The sequence below is a fragment of the Mobula hypostoma genome, chromosome 1 (genome assembly GCF_963921235.1).
Source record: "Mobula hypostoma chromosome 1, sMobHyp1.1, whole genome shotgun sequence".
In the NCBI taxonomy this organism is placed as follows: Eukaryota; Metazoa; Chordata; class Chondrichthyes; order Myliobatiformes; family Myliobatidae; genus Mobula; species Mobula hypostoma.
Window position 1 is genome coordinate 223,723,290 of NC_086097.1, and position 16,862 is coordinate 223,740,151.

General features: G+C 43.8%; 1 protein-coding gene across 2 annotated transcripts in view; it reads right to left on the minus strand.

Moving 5' to 3' along the window:
• Positions 1-13,239, minus strand: part of eloca (elongin C paralog a) — a 31,941-nt gene extending 18,702 nt beyond the window's left edge. The window contains exon 1 of one of the 2 annotated variants that reach the window (XM_063042075.1): positions 13,139-13,239. The gene's annotated coding sequence lies outside the window, so the exon portion shown is untranslated. Of the gene's footprint in view, positions 1-13,105 lie in introns of both variants that reach the window. The other variant, XM_063042082.1, reaches the window with a different exon arrangement.
• Between the last annotated feature and the right edge of the window lie 3,623 nt (positions 13,240-16,862).

Below are 16,862 nucleotides of genomic sequence, written 5' to 3' on the forward strand. Positions count from 1 at the left end.
ACGACCAAGGCGCTGATTTCGAAGAAGGGAACCAGAGGTCCATGAGCCAGTCCTCACTGGAGGATCAGAGATGAAGCGGGTCAGCAACTTTAAATTCCTCGGTGTTATTTCGAAGGACCTGTCCTGGGCCCAGCACGTTCCTACAATTACGAAGAAAGCACGGCAGTGCCTATACTTCCTTAGGAATTTGCGGAGATTGGGCATGACATCTAAAACCTTGAGAAACTCCTACAGATGTGTAGTGGAGAGTATATTGATTGGCTGTATCACAGCCTGATATGGAAATAGCAATGCCCTTGAACAGAAAATACTACCAAAAGTGGTTGGCCCAGCCCAACACAGGTAAAGCCCTCCCACCATTGAACACATCTACATGAAACACTCTTGTGGGAAGGCAGCATCAATCATCAGGGACCCTCTCCACCAAGGTCATGCTCTCTTCTCGCTGTTGCCATAAGGAAGAAGGAACAGAACCCTCAGGACTCATACCACCAGGTTCAGGAACAGTTACTACCCCTCAACCATCAGGCTCCTGAACCAAATGGGATAACTTCACGCAACTTCACTTGCCCCATCATTGAAATGTTCCCACAATCTATGGACTCACTTTTAAGGACTCTTCACCTCATGCTCTCAATAATGATCATTTGTTTAATTATTATTATTTCTTTCCTTTTGTATTTGCATAGTTTGCTCCCTTTCACACACTGGTTGATTGCCCAAGATGGTGCAGTCTTTCATTGATTCTATTATGGTCATTAATCTATGGATTTATTGAGCATACCCATAAGACAATAAATCGCAGCGTTGTACACGGTGACACATGTGTACTTTGATAATAAATTTACTTTGAACTTTGAGATGACTAGCCAATAAAATAACAAGTCTGTAGTTGCTGGAGTTAAGAAGAATGGAGGGGGATTTCATTGTAACTTACTGATTATTGGAAGACCAAGATAGAGTGGACATGGAGAGGATGTTTCCTATAGTGAGGGAGTCGAAGAACAGAGGGCACAGCCTCAGAGCAGAAGAATACACCTTTAGAACAGAGATGGGGAGGAAGTTCTTAATCCAGAGGGTGGTGAATCTGCGGAATTCATTGCCACAGACATCTGTGAAGGCCAAGTGATTGGGTATATTTTAAGCGGAGGCTGATAGGTCTTGAGTAGTAAGGACATCAAAGGTTACGGGGAGAGAGGGATTAAAAAAATCAGCCATGATAGAATAGCACAGCAGACTCGTCGGGCTAGACAGCTTAATTCCACTCCTATGACTTATTGTCAATGTTTTCTTCGAACAGCATGAGCTTCTATAGAAATGGGAAAAGAAAGAATCTGGATAATGGAGATGTAAAAGAATTAACATAGAACAAAGAATACAGAACTATACAGACCCTTCGGCCTACAATGTTGTACTGACCCTTTAACTTACTCCAAGATCCCTCACACATTGTCTCCTATCTTTCTTTCATCCATGTGCCTAATAGTCCCTATGTCTCTAATCAATCTGGCTCTACCATTAACCTTGGCAGCATGTTCCACACACCTACAACTCTGTAAAAAACCTGCATCTGACAACCTCCTATATTTTCCTCCCAACACCCTAAAGTTATGCTTCCTTGTATTAGACATCTCTGTCCTGGGAAAAAGTCTCTTATCATCTTGTACACCTCACCAACTTTCACAATTTATTGTAAAAAATGGAAATTCTTTCTAAGAATGGATCCATAATTAGTGGTATGTTTTTTGTGTGAGATGTCGGAACCCTGGAAGACTTCAAGTCGCCATGATAACCACATCTGTACGAAGTGCATTGAGCTGCAGCTCCTTAGAGACTGCCTTAAGGAATTGGAGTTGCAACTCGTTGACCTCCGGCTCACGTGCAAGAATGAGGAAGTGTTACATAGGAGCAGCAGGAAGGGAGTGAATCACCCTTTTTCAGGAGACAGGTAGCAGGGGACTAAACGGAGAGGGAGAGGGAAAGGGAATGGGCAGCCAGTGCCAAGTACCCTGCTGTTCTCTTCAATAATAATTATACTGCTCTGGATACTGTTGCGGGGAGAGAGATGACCTTCCAGGGGAAAGTTGCAGTGACTGTGTCTCTGACAATGAGTGGCTCTGTGGCTCTGAAGGCAAGAGGAGAGAAGGGGAGTGCAGTTGTGATAGCAGATTCCATTGTTAGAAGAGCAGACTGGAGACTGAGAACATGGAGAAGAAATCCGGATGGTATTTTGCCTCCCAGGCACCAGGGTTAGGGATATCCCAGATCGGGTCCACAGCATTCTAAAGGGCGAAGGTGAACAGCCAGGAATCGTGGTACCAATGACATAGGTCGGAAAAGAGATGAGATCTTGAAGCTAGAATATAGAGTGTTAGGTAGAAGATCATGGTTGGGAGCTTAACATCCAAGAATGCACATTGTATCAAAAGGACAAGCAGCTAGGCAGATGAGATGGGGTAGCTCTGTTGGTTAAAAATACAATCTAATCCTTAGAAGGAGGTGACATAGGATTGGAAGATGTAGAATTCTTGTGGGTCGAGTTAAAAAACAGCAATGGTAAAAAGAACCTGATGGCAGTTACATAAAAGCCTCCAAATAGTAGCCAGGATGTGGGATACAAATTACAATGGGAGATAGAAAAGGCATGTAAAAAGGGCAATGTTAAAATAGTGATGGGGGATTTCAATGCAGGTAGACTGGGAAAATCAGGTTGGTGCTGGATCCCAATAGAGGGAATTTGAAGAATGCTTATGAGATAGCTTTTTAGAGTAGCTTCTGGGAGTCCTCAAGGGGAGTGGCAATTCTGGACTGGATTATTAGTAAGAAGGTGTTTGGTGAGTTGTAAGTTCTGAAGGTAGACAAGTCCCCTGGACCAGATGTACTATACCCCAAGGTTAAGAGGTTTCAGGGAGCAATTCGGAAGGCACAGGATAGATAACGCCCAAAGAAATAGTGGTATTCTAAAGGGAAAATGAAGCAACCATGGCTGACAAGGAAAGTCAAAGACAGCAAAAATTAGTGGGAGGTTAGAGGATTGAGAAGCTTTCAAAAACCAACAAAAGGCAACATAAAATGACACAAGGAGAGCAAAGATGAAATACGGTAAGCCAGTCAATAATATAAATGAGGGTACCAAAAAAAATGCATAAAGACAGACGAGAATGCATAGCGGACTAAGAATGGGAATAAAGGGGGTCTTTTCTGGTTGGCTGCCTGTGACTCAGCAGGGATATTGTCAGTGCCAGAGGACTTGTTCTTAAGGGAGTAGGCAGCTGATAGAACCTCCTGGAAGGTTGGTGGTAGACTGAGGTTGTGGATAGGAGGAAGTTCAGGCAGTTCGTCCAGGATGGTGGGGTCTGCATCAGAGTCCTGATTAAGCAGGGTGTTAAAATGCTCAGCCCACCTCATCAGAATGGTATTCTGATTCTTCAGAAATGTTAGACCACCAACCTTCCAGGAGGTTCTATCAGTTGTCTATTCCCTTAAGAACAATGTCGCCTGGTACTGACAATATCCCTGCTGAGTTACTGAAGAACGGAGGGTACATGTGTATGCGCACCCTCTACCAGTACATCATCACGGCCTGGACTGATGAGAACATCCCACATCAATGGAGAAATGTACGCATCGTTGTCATTTATAAGAACAAGGGTGACAAGGCCGTCTGTGGCAATAGTAGGGGCATATCACTTCTTTCTGTTGCTGGAAAGGTCCTGGCTAAGGTGATGCTTCAGAGACTCATCAGCAACACCACCGAGTCAATGCTGCCTGAATCGCAGTGTGGATTTAGGAAGAACAGGAGCATGATCGACATGACCTTTACAGCCCAGCAGCTTCAGAAAAAGTGCTGGGAGCAACATCAGGACCTGTTTATGGCCTTTGTCGACCTCTCTAAAGCATTCAACACTGTGCAAAGAGAGCTCTTATGGGATGTCCTCCTTAGGTTTGGCTGTCCCAATAAATTTGTTAACATCCTCCGCCAATTCCACGATGGGATGACTGCTCGGGTGACCATAGGAGGACAAGAGTCCGAGTCCTTCCTTGTACGCACAGGGGTGTGTACTAGCGCCAGTGCTTTTTAACATCTTTCTCGTGTGTTACCAAGCTTCTCCACAACGAGATTGAAGACAGCAGAGGTGTGGCAGTGGACGTCAGATTAGATGGCAACTTCTTTGACATCAGGAGGCTCCACGCAACCACCAAACTCCGTAGAGGGCGGGTCCTGGAGCTGCAGTATGCAGACGACTGTGCTCTTGTGGCCCATACTCCGCAGGATCTTCAGACTGTCCTTGCTGTGGCGGTGACAGTGTACAGCAGGATGGGGGCTGACTGTCAATACCACCAAGACAGAAGTGGTTTGTCAATGGAGCACCAGTGTCCCACCCACTCTACCTGCCTTCACTGTTGGTGATGAAAGCTGTCAGTAGTGCCATCTTTCAAATATCTGGGGAGCATGCTCTCTGAGGATAGCGGCATTGACAACGACAATTGAACAGGCATTAGCTGCCTTTGGGAGACTTCGGTGTAGAGTCTTTCAGAACAGGAGCCTTCATCCCTCCACAAAGGTGGCCGTATACCAAGCGGTTTGTGTCACCACCCTCCTTTATAGCTGTGAAGCTTGGGTAACCTACAGCCGTCACATCAAGTCCTTGGAGCGCTTCCACATAAGCTGCCTCCAGCGCATCCATAGAAAAAGAACCATAGAAAAACTACAGCACAGAAATAAGCCTTTTGGCCCTTCTTGGCTGTGCTGAACCATTTTCTGCCTAGTCCCACTGACCTGCACACAGACCACATCCCTCCATACACCTCAGGATCGGAAGGTGTAGAGTCTCTATGGATTGAGTTAAATGGCAAGGGTAAAAGGACCTTAATGGTAGTTGTATACAGGCCTCCAAACAGCAGCCGGGATGTGGATTACAGCAGGAGATAGAAAAGGCATATCAGAAGGGCATAATTGTTGGGGATTTTAACATGAAAGTGGATTGAGAAAACCAGGTCCGTACTGTATCTTGAGAGAGAATTTGTAGACTATCTAAGGGATGGCTTTTTAGAACAGCTTGCTGTTGAGCCCACTAGGCTGTGCTGGATTGGGTGTTGTGCAATGATCCGGAGGTGATAAGAGTGTTTAAGGTTAAGGAACAGTGATCACAATATGATCAAGTTCACTTTGAAATTTGAGAGGGAAAAAATAAAATCTAACGTGTTGTATTTCAGTGGAATAAAGGAAGTTACAATGGCATAAGAGGGGAACTGGCCAAAGTTAACTGGAAAGGGGCATTTGCAGGAAGGACAGCAGAGCAGCAATGGCTGGAGTTTCTGCGAAAAATGAGGGAAGTGCAAGACAGATATATACTGAATAAGAAGAAATTTTCGACTGGAAGTACGATATTACCGTGGCTGACAAGTGAAGTCAGAGTCAAAGTAAAAGCAAAAGAGAGGGCATACAAGGAAGCCAAAGCTAGTTGGAAGATAGAGGATTGGGAAGGATTTAAAAAACTTACAGAAGGAAATTAAGAAGGTCATTAGGAAGGAAAAGATGAATTATGAAAGGAAGCTGTGGACTAATATCAAAGAAAATACCAAAAACTTTTTTAAGTAAAGGGTAAAAGAGAGTCGAGGGTAGATATAGGACCAATAGAAAATGATGCTGGAGATATTGTAATGAGAGATGCAGAGATGGTAGAGGAACTGAATGCAAATTTTGCATCAGTCTTCACAATGGAAGACATCTGCAGTATACCGGACATTCAAGAGTGTCAGGGAAGTGCAGTATGTGCAGTGAAAATTACGACTGAGAAGGTGCTCAGGAAGCTTAATGGTCTGAGGGTGGATAAATCTCCTGGACCTGATGGAATGCACCCTCGAGTTCAGAAGGAAATTGCTGGAGAGATTGCGGAAGCATCAACAATGATCTTTCAAGAATCGATAGATTCTGGCATTGTACTGGATGACAGGAAAATTGCAGATGTTACTCCACTATTTAAGAAGGGTGGGAGCAGCAGAAAGGAAACTATAGACCTGTTAGCCTGACATCAGTGGTTGGGAAGATGTCGGAATCGATTGTTAGGGATGAGATTACGGAGTACCTGGAGGCGCACAGAAAAAAAACTACAGCACAGAAACAGGCCTTTTGGCCCTTCTTGGCTGTGCCAAACTATTTTCTGCCTAGTCCCACTGAGCTGCACACGGACCATATCCCTCCATACACCTCCCATCCATGTATCTGTCTAGCTTATTCCTAAATTTTAAAAAAGAACCAGCATTTACCACCTCGTCTGGCAGCTCATTCCATACTCCCACCACTCTCTGTGTGAAGAAGCCCCCCCCGCCCAATGTCCCTTTAAACTCCCCCCCCCTCACCCTTAACCCATGTCCTCTGGTTTTTTTCTCCCCTTGCCTCAGTGGAAAAAGCCTGCTTGCATTCACTCTATCTATACCCATCATAATTTTATCTACCTCTCAAATCTCCCCTCATTCTTCTATGCTCCAGGGAATAAAGTCCTAACCTATTCAACCTTTCTCTGTAACTGAGTTTCTCAAGTCCCGGCAACATCCTTGTAAACCTTCTCTGCACTCTTTCAACCTTATTAATATCCTTCCTGTAATTTGGTGACCAAAACTGAACACAATACTCGAGATTCGGCCTCACCAATGCCTTATACAACCTCATCATAACATTCCAGCATCCTGGGAATTACCTGGCGTGAGTGGGTGTCTCACACTGAAATACTTGTAAAGACCAACTGCAGGAGTACTGATGCCATGATCACCCAGTGTCAGCTGCAGTGCTGGGGCACGTGATAAGGATGCCCCCCATGTCGGCTACCCCGTAGAGTGTTATACGGCCAGCTACATCATGGTTGACACTCAGCTGGAAGGCCGAAGAAGCGCTATAAGGATCAGATGAAGAATGCTTTAAGGAAGTGCAAGATCAGACCCGAGGACTGAGGTTGCTGCTGACCGTACCACTTGGCGACAGCTGTGTAGGGACGGGATTCGTATTCTGGAGATGGAAAGAACAACCAGAAGACAGCAGAAGAGAGCCAGGAGAAATGCAGCCATGGTTGCCACCACTACTACATATACATGTCCCACCTACAATAGAGCTTCTGGGTCCAGGATAGGACTGTATGGTCATCAAAGATCTCATCGTTAAAGGAGTGGACGTCATCATCGGATTTCGATGGACAACCGAAGAAGCCTGTGACTGGTAGCGTTCCAGAGGGTTGGTGCTGGGACCGCTTCTTTTCTTGTTATATCAATGATTTGGATGACGAAATTGATGGCTTTGTGGCCAATTTTGCGACAATATGAAGATAGATGGAGGGGCTGGTAGTGTTGAAGAAGCAGGAAGTCTACAGAAGGTCTTCTACTGTTTGGGAGAATGGGAAAGAAAAGGCAGATGGAATACAATGTTGGTAAGTGTATGGTCATGCACTTTGGTAGAAGAAATAAAGGTGGACTATATTCTAAACGGGGAGAAAATTCAAAATAAGAGGTGCAAAGGGACTTGGGAGTCCTTGTGCATGATTCCTTAAAGATTAACTAGTAGGTTGAGTTGGTAGTAAGGAAGATAAATGCAATGTTACATTCATGTTGAGAGGACCAGAATATAAGAGCAAGGATGTAATCTTGAGGCATAATAAGGCATTGGTCAGACTGCACTTGGGAGTATTGTGAGCAGCTTTTGGCCCTTTATCTAAAAAAAAATGTATGATCATTGGAGAGGGTCCAGCAGAGGCTCATTAGAATGAAAGGGTTAATATATGAGGAGCTTTTGATGGCTCTGGGTCTGTACCCACTGGAGTTTATAAGAATGGGGGAGGGAGAAAATCACATTGGAACTTATCAAATATTGGAAGGCCTAAAAAGAGGGGATGTTTCCTATAGTGGGTAAGTCCAGGACCAGAGGGCACAGCTCAGATTTCAGGGACATTCATTTAGAACAGAGATGAGGTGGAATTTCTACAGCTAGAGGGTGGTGAATCTGTGGAAATCATTGTCACAGATGCCTGTGGAGGCCAAGTTATTAAATATATTTAAAGTAACACACACAAAATGCTGGAGGAACTCGGTAGGCCAGGCAGCATCTACGGAAAAAAGTACAGCTGACATTTCAGGTCGAAATGTTGACTGTAATTTTTTCCATAAATGCTGCCTGGCCTGCTGAGTTCCTCCAGCATTTTGTGTGTGTTGCTTGGATTTCCAGCATCTGCAGATTTTCTCGTTTGTAAATACATTTAAAGCGGAGGTTCATAGTTTCTTGATTGACCATAAGAGATAGGAGCAGAATTAGGCCTTTTGGCCCATCGAGTCTGCTCCACCATTCAATCATGGCTGATTCTTTTTTTCCCTTCCTCAACCCCATTCCCTGGCCCTCTCCATTAACCTCTGATGCTGTGTCCAACCAAGAACCAGGTAACAAAATCCACAGATTCACTGCCCTCTGCCTAAAGAAACTCCTTTGCATCTCTGTTTTAAATGGACACCCCTCTATCCTGAGGCTCTGCGCCCTTGTCCTGGACTCCCCTACTATGGGAAACATCCTTTCGTCATCTACTCTGTCTAGGCCTTTCAACATTCGAAAGGTTTCAATGAGATCCCCTCCCCCATCCTTCTAAATTCCAGCGAGTACAGACCCAGAGCCCTCAAACATTCCTTGTATGATAACCTTTTCATTCCCAGAATCATCCTTGTGAACTGCTTCTGGACCCTCTCCAATGCCGGCACATCGTTTCTGAGAATGAGGAGCCCAAAACTGCTTACAATACTCTAGGTGAGGCCTCACCAGTACCTTATAAAGCCTCAGCATCACACCCCTGCTCTGTATTCACGACACCTTGAAATGAATGCTAACATCCCATTTGTCTTCCTCACCACCGACTCTGCCTGCAAGTTAACCTTTAGGGTGTTCTGCACAAGGACGCCCAAGTCCCTTTGCATCTCAGATTTTTGGATTTTCTCCCTGTTAAGAAAATAGTCTGCACATTTATTTCTACTACCAAAGCGCATGACCATGCATTTATGGTCAAAGGTTATGGGAGAAAGGGAGGAAGCAGGAAATTTGGGTTGAGAGGGATAATAAATCAGCCACAGCAGAATGGCACAGCAGACTTGATGGATCAATTGGCCTAATTCTGCTTCTACATCTTACAGTCTTGTGAATTATCAGAGAAATTAAGCAAACACTTTCAGCTGTTTCTCATCCAGAGATACTTGGGAACCAAGGGTTTTGCAAAAATTGGGAACTAAAGGAAATTTGTCATGGTTAAGGAAAACAGCACTAGAAAAGTTGCTGAGACCAAAATCCGATTAATCCTAAAGACACTGTATGCCATAAATAAATAAATAAAAATATGACGACCAACATCCAGAATTTTGAAAGATTTGACTGTAGAATTAGTGGATGCTCCGGGTGTCATTTTTCAACTTCTACAGATTCTGAGATGGTTCCTGGAGATTAGAGAGTAGCAAATGTGGTCGTTATTTGAGAAAGGAGGAAATAGGAAACGACCAATCTGTAAATTTGTCAATAGGAGGGAATTGCTGGAATCTACAATTGCAGAACACTTAAAAACAGGATTGCACAGAGTCAGGATGAATATATATAAAAGGGATATTGTGTTTGACCGAATTATTTGAATTCATCGAAAATTATACTGGTAAAGTAGGTAAGGGGGAACCAGTGGACATATTGTTTCTAGATCTGTCAAAATGGCTGTTGTGACGTGTTTAGTGCGGTAGTGTGGTGGGTAATGCTTGTTACTCTCACTTTCACTTCCACCGCTGGCTATCAGTCTCGTGGAAAGGAGAGCTGAATGTGTCCGTCTCTCTCTGCTGGTACATAACCTCTCCACCAGCAAGCGTCATGTAGTCCTCGTTGGCAACACACAGAAACTGAACTCTTTGGACTCAGGCTGAAATACAGAGGATGGGGAGGAGGTCTGCCCCCTCCACACATAGCAGGCCCACCAGTGTGTGGACATGCCCTGGTGCTCGTGAACCAGATCCCCAGCGATGGGTAAATAGCCCCATTGTCTTGTGGGCAGCCTCGGGATTGACGAAGGCAACGGGAGTAAAGCCAGACTGCAAATCTGGAGTGAAGTCCCTGAGGCGCTGGACGTAATTGAACATCCTTCCTGCAGCGAAGCTGCGGCCAAATGTATTATTTCATAAACTTTCCTCTGGACTACACGGGTGAGGCCAAGAGGAGGATCTTGACGACTGGGCACCTCAAGATCTCCATACCTTCCACCCAGGCTTGTTATGATGATCATCACCCATTGTCCTTCGAGACAGACGGATGCCAACCAACCACTGTTTCTAGATTTTAAGAAGTTTTCCACCAGGTTGGAAGGTTCTTCTTTAAATACTGCCCAACCTGGTGAGTATTCTGAAACAGAATTTTCTGCTTTTATTTTAAATCATGCAGGTTACTGGATGATGCAAGTGAAATCCCCAAAATGACTGTACAATCACACTGTACCACACAAAATCCTTCCTTCATTTCAGTCTTTCAATTATTGTAATTGTGTTTAACCTGCTAAGGTAACTACAGAGATAACATTTAGCTCATTCAATTTGCTATCTGAAATAACAATGCAATAGAATACTGACTGTAGTAGAATACTATCTAACACCATACAACAGATCTACGCTGTTTGCACAATTCAGAAACATCTTATTGTTTTTTTTGCTTCTGAATAGTTTTTTCAAATATGTCAATGCAAAAAATTGTGCTTTGAATCAAGGATCCCGATATTGTTACAAATGATCTTCTTCAATGTCTCACTGCTAATGCTCCTCTATCTGAACAGTTACTTGCTCACACGAATCTACGTCACAAAGCAACCCATCAATTTACAAGTATGAAAATTTCTGCTGACATCCCTCCCTCTTTATCATATCAGCTGTGTCATAAATGTGTACAGGCATTGCTGTGAACAAACTGATTTCCCATTCTTCACAAAACAGCATTAAAATATATTACACAAAGCAGACTCTCTCACATATACATATTGAACTTCATTGTCATAAAAAAAATACAGCACAGAAACAGGCCCTTCACCCATCTAGTCTGTGCCAAACCATTTAAACTACCTACTCCCATTGACCTGCATTGGGACCATAGCCCTCCATACAACTACCATCGATGTACCTATCCAAACTTCTCTGAAATGTTGAAATCGAACTCGCATGTACCACTTGTGCTGGCTGCTCATTTCACACTCTCACAACCCTCTGAGTGAAGAAGTTTCCTCTCATGTTCCCCTTTAAAACTTCTCACCTTTCACCCTTAACCCATGCCACATCACTGAGCAGTTTGATCTCAAATGAGTCAGTACAATTTAAAATTATACTCCAGATATAATTGTAACTCAATCATTCTCGCTGTATGAGTATATAGTCTGAGGGCGAGATCAGGACTAGGTTTACGTCACAATACAATTAAACACAGGAATAGTTATTTGGATACATTAGACAATGCTGTCAATCCACAACCCAGCATATTATTATTTTCAATCAAAAGAGGCCTCCACTGCATCTTGAGTTTTTAACCAGATTTCACAAAATCCATATTTAAAAAATGTTGAAATAACATCATTATTTGAGGAAAGCAGAAAATCACTCTACCAGTTTTTGCTGTGTTAGCAAACTAATCTGACCCAAATGATGAATTGTATTTTTTGTGTATGTTATTTCAATATTTTTTGACCAAGCATTCCAAAAAAACTCAGAGACTGCAATATTTCACCCCTCAGAAGGGTAAAGAAAACCAAACTTAAATCAAATGCTCCATTTCTTAAATGGTAATATGACAAAGTATATTTTTAATACACTAAACTAATAAAGAAAGTTTCAATTATGTCTATACAAATGCAGGGATAGGACAACCCATAATATTGAAAGGAGGAAGTAAATTTTTCATTTCTGTAGCAACAGAAATGGAGCCTGAGCATTCAGTCCACAGATAAGTTCAGTCCAAGGAGTACAAGGTTGTTGCATTTCTGGTGTCACTAGGCAATGGAATAAATCGGAGGAAATTATGGAACATGGAAGAACAATGGGACCCTGGAATATATCTCCACAAATGTTTAGCAGTAGCAGAGCATATTGATCAGAATGGCTGATGCTCTGGGCCTGCAGTCACTGGAGTTTAGAATAATGAGGGGGAATATCACTGAAAACTAAAAAAACTGGATAGAATGGATCCAGAGAGGATGTTTCCAATAGTGGCAGAGTCTAGGACCTGTGGGCACAACCTCAGAATACAAGGACATCCATTTAGAACAGAGATGCAGGTGAATTTCTTTAGCCGAGAACGTGGTGAATCTGTGGAATTCATTGCCAGAGATGGCCAAGTCACTGGGTATATTTAAAGTAAAGGTTGAAAGACTCTGGATTAGTAAGGGTGTTAAAGATTATGGGCTCAAGGCAAGAAAATGAAGCTGAGAAGGAAAATAAATCATCTGTGATAGAATGGCAGTAATACTTGACGGGACGAACAGCCTCATCTGCTCCCATGTCTTATAGACTTTGACATGAACTCGAACAGTTATGGCACCCAAGACTACGAACCAGAGGCTGAAATTAGGCAAAACAGCTCTTTTGCGAACGGGACAACCCATAATATTGAACCTTCTATTCAGATTAACCATACATGATTCCTATACCTTGAGTAGTACATTATGTGGTAAACCTTGAAAAATTAAAGAGCATCAACTCGGGTTAACACGCAGTAGCATCAGATTCCGTGTAATTTCAGGAACTTTACGATAATTAACGAGGTTTAACACTCGAGCACAAGTCACCAAAGGCCAAGACCGGTTGAAATCGCCCCCACCCAGCCGAAGGAGAAAAAACTGTGATTCCTTGCACCTTCAATAACTGGCTCGAGGTCCGGGACACAAGGATCGGACTCGGGATGAACACCGGGGTGAGCCAGGCCCCAGGCAGTGGGCCGAAGAGCCAATCCCCGGGGCACCCAGTTATGGTCCCCGTTTCAATCAACACCCGACTGGTTTCCAGCACTAAGAGAAACCGAGGCTCGGTTCTTTAGGAGCCTGAAACGGAACGGCAATAACATTTACCCCTCCCTCACCCTTCAGTCCGCCAGGAAGACCCGAACATTTACCGAGACACCGCGAAGACCCACGGGTCCCTCGTCCTCAAGATGCGGCCAGATTGCTGACCCGGAAGCGCAGAAACAAGTTCCGCCCGGTTACCAGTCAACTGCGGTGGGGCTGTGCGGAAAGTGACGCGTAGAGGGAGGTGAGGGAGTGTAGGGGGAGGGAGGTGAGGGAGTGTAGGGGGAGGAGGTGAGGGTGTGGGGGGAGGTGGTGAGGGAGTGTAGAGGGGGAGGGAGTGAGGCAGTGTAGGGAGGTGAGGGAGAGTAGGGGAGGGAGATGAGGGAGTAGAGGGGGTGAGGTGAGTGAATGGAGGGAGTGGGGTGGTGTGAGGCAAGTGGGGGAGAGGGTCAGGGAGTGGAGGGGTGAGGGGTGGGGGAGAGGGTGAGGGGTGGGGAGTAGGACAGAGGGGGGAGTGGATGAGGTGGGGGGAGCAGATGGGAAAGGGGTTGAGGGAGGCAGGTGGTAAATAGAGCTGATCAGGGAGGTCACTTAAGGTAAACATTCAGAGCTGGGCAATGGCAGAGCAGGGTATACTAAGGGTTATTATTGGCCTGTACTGGCTGGTGGGAAGATTCTTGCAGACACAGACTGGTTGTAGTGAGGGTTATTGTCTAGAAGGTGATCACTGTTGCTCAGAGAGAGGTTGGGATGGGGGAAATTGTGAGTGACCTCATATTGAAACATAGGCAGGGCCCTTCATTCCATATTTGTAAGTTAATGCAAACAGACTATTCTCATCTGCTGTTCACGGTGGGATCATTTTCTCCCCTTCACAGCCTCTAGCCTGATGGTGCTCCAACTCAACCCCACACTTCCCGCTTCTGTCTAAATCTTGATGAGTGCCTTGGCCCAAAACGTCACCAGTTCTTTTCCCAACTCATCTCATTGAGTTCCTCCAGCAGTTGGTTTGTTGCTCTGGATTCCAGCATATAGAGTCTCTTGTATCCTTGAGGTGCTTCTGTGGATTGTTGTACCAGCATTCACCCAATGGAACTGAAACGAATAACTGAGTTTTGAAACAGAAATAAAGGCAAAAGTGATGGAAATGCTCTGCAGGTTAGCCGTCAATTAGGTGACTCTTCATCCCCTTATGCAAAAATAATTTTTTTTGGCAGTTAGGTTTTGGGGACCATAGAGCAAATGATACCCTGCAGTTCAGGTTCCCACTGAAGACTACTGGATAGCATATCTCCTGTAGTCCCCAAAGCCTAACTGCCCTTGTTGACTCACTGGGAATGTAGGTTCTTAGCAGTAACCTGTGGATAGTGGGTCCCAGACAGAATAGTAGAGGAGGCAGTGAACAGGAGGGCTCATTTTGGGCCAATGTCCAATAATCTCAGACTCTGAGTATTAGACTAGATATGATGTTTAAGGTACAGCGCATGAAGAGGTCCAAGAATTTGACTGAGTGCCGTAACAAATTAGGAAAAGAGAGAAACGAGAACTGGACAAAATGGGATATATAAGATACAAAATAAAATCACAAATGAGAAAAATCTGCAGATGCTGGAAATCTAAACAACACACACAAAATGCTGGAGGAACTCAGTCCTGCCAAAGGATCTTGGCCCGAAACGTCAACTGTACTTTTTTCCATAGATGCTGCCTGGTCTGCAGAGTTCCTCCAGCATTTTGTGTGTGTTACAAAATAATGGTTTAGACTTGGCAGAATTGCAGCTAAACCAAAGAAGCTCCCTTTGAAAAAAACGTTGATGGCATATAGAGAGTACAGAACAGTCATGATTCACTTAAAGACCCTTTCATTAGGGTATGAAACAAATGATGATCCAGTTTAGTTGGGTAGTCCTGCAAATTCAGTCCAAGTCTTGTGCCGAATGAGAGCAGGACAGTATTTCAGTAGTGGGAACAGTGACTGCAGCAGTAAGGACAGGAACCACAGAGTCTATTACCCATGCCACCCCGGCTTGAGCTCACATCCCCCTTTGGCTAAATACCCTGTTTGCTTTAATTATGAGTTAGAAGGGCCTGTGCTGCACTCAATAAATAAATAAAAATTAGACTGCCAGAGTAAGATCTCAACAACTTCTGTATCCTTTCGGCTGTATACTATGTGTTTTGTTGAATGATGTGTAGTCTGTCTATAAAAACTAATATACAGATGACTGATTCCATACTGTTGTTATAAGAAGTGTTTACGTATTTCTGGATCTCATCCGGTTTCTTTATTATAAAGGGGTACATTGTAAAGGTTATTAAAGGATGTTTATTGTGTTTAGAACAGTTATTACCCCTCAACCATCAGGTTCTTAAACCAGAGAGAATAACTTCACTTACCTCATCACTGAGCTGTTTCCACAACCTATGGACTCTTCATCTCATGTTCTCAATATTTATTGCTTATTTATTAATTATTATTATTTCTTTTTGTATTTGCACAGTCTGTTGTCTTTTGCATATTGGTTGTTTGACTGTCTTGTTGGGGGCGGCCTTTCATTGATTCTATTGGGTTTCTTGTATTTACTGCAAGAAAATGAATCTCAGGGTTGTATATGGTGACATGTATGTACCTTGATAATAAATTTACATGATGAGTTTACGGCGTGTCACTCTTTAAAGGTGCTCACATAGAGGTATTGTCTGCATACAGTACTTTGGCTGACATTGAATCCAGAGTGAAGGTGAAGCTAGTTCAACAGCTTCTCAATAGTGCTCCAGAATAGTTCCTGTTAACTGGAAGTTTGTTGGAGGTGAAGTGCAGTACTCAGGCAAAAGAGAATGAAAAAGGGTCTCAGAGAAATGATTGAGTTTTGCTTCAGACTGGTATGCTCCGAGATTGGCTCTGCTGAAGAGCTGTTGGTTCATAAAGCAAACACAGATGATGAAATTCATCATCACTTTCAATGTGCCAGCTTTTAGTAATCTGACACAAAGTGTATTCAAGTCATCAAATTGGGCACAAAACTCACCATCTACCAGGCTATAATAATCCTCGCATTCCTATATGCATCTGAACATTACACTACCAAAAATATTTATCTCAAAGATTCTACCCCTGTTGGCACAAAATTCTTCAAATCCACTTGCAGGATAAGAAAATCAATATCAATGTAGTTTTTTGGACCAATGCCCTAGCATTGGTTCAAATCATTCTCAGGCATGCCTAATACCAAATGGATAGTCTGTTATCAAGTTCTGTCAAAGAGTAGACAGGAAAAGATTTATTTAAGAATCTGAAAGCCTCTTTGAAAACATAAGACATCATTGTAGGTTCTGAGAATGCCTAGCATAAAAGTGGAGAACTATAAGGCTATGTGTTGACAGCAGGCACACGTAACTATAAGGCTATGTGTTGACAGCAGGCACACGTGGTGGAAGGAGCATAATAGAGCCCACCCCGTGCACTCCTGACCCACTGCAGCAGTGTCTGTGGTTCACACATTGGCTCCATCAGTCATGTCTGAACTCACAGAAATGGAGTGAAAGTAAACTCAAGAGATTCCATGGATGCCGTGGGCTAAGCACACACCCCTGAGGTGCCCCAGTGTTGATCATCCACGAGGAGGAGATGTTATCACCAATCTGCACAGATTATGGTCTTCTGGTTCAACTCCTCAGTCAGGGATCCAATTGCAGAGGGAGGAACAGAGGCCCAGGTTCTGCAATTTCTCAATCAGGATTGTGGGAATGATGGTATTAAATGCTGAGCTGTAGTCGATGAACAGCATCCTGGGGTAGGTATTTGTGTTGTCCAGGTGGTCTAAAGCTGTG